Raw genomic sequence first — 633 nt, 5'->3', positions numbered from 1 at the left:
CAATAAAATTTAAAGTTCATGTCTTAAAGCTATGAATGTCCTATGAATCCATCACCTCTCTTAAATGAAAAAAAATGCTTTAATCACAAAAGAACAAGAAGTACAGGATTTCGAATTCATCTTTGAAACTAGTTGAATTAGTTGATGTGGTGACAATGCTTTTTGTTTTCTGAATGAATGCTTGAATAGTGCATATGTCTTTTGAATTTGCTGTTTTAAGAATGTTAAAATTGTTGGCTCTTGAAAGAATGAAGGAAAAGGAGAACTGTTATTGAGGATCTGAAAAATCATCAAATTGATTCTTGAAGCAAGAAAAAGTAGTGAATACAAAAAAAAACGAAAAAACGAAAAGAAAAGAAAGAAATAAAGTTGTGATCCAAGGCAAAAAGAGTGTGCTTAAGAACCCTGGACACCTCTGATTGGGGACTCTAGCAAAGCTGAGTCACAATCTGAAAAGGTTCACCCAATTATGTGTCTGTAGCATGTATGTATCTGGTGGTAATACTGGAAGACAGATTGCTTTGGGCCACAGCCAAGACTCATAAAGTAGCTATATTCAAGAATCATCATACTTAACTAGGAGAATCAATAACACTATCTGAATTCTGAGTTCTTATAGATGCCAATCATTCT

Source organism: Arachis duranensis, chromosome 1 (assembly GCF_000817695.3).
Source record: "Arachis duranensis cultivar V14167 chromosome 1, aradu.V14167.gnm2.J7QH, whole genome shotgun sequence".
Taxonomy (NCBI): Eukaryota; Viridiplantae; Streptophyta; class Magnoliopsida; order Fabales; family Fabaceae; genus Arachis; species Arachis duranensis.
The sequence above is the reverse complement of the archived record's forward strand: the minus strand, read 5'-3'. Positions refer to the sequence as shown.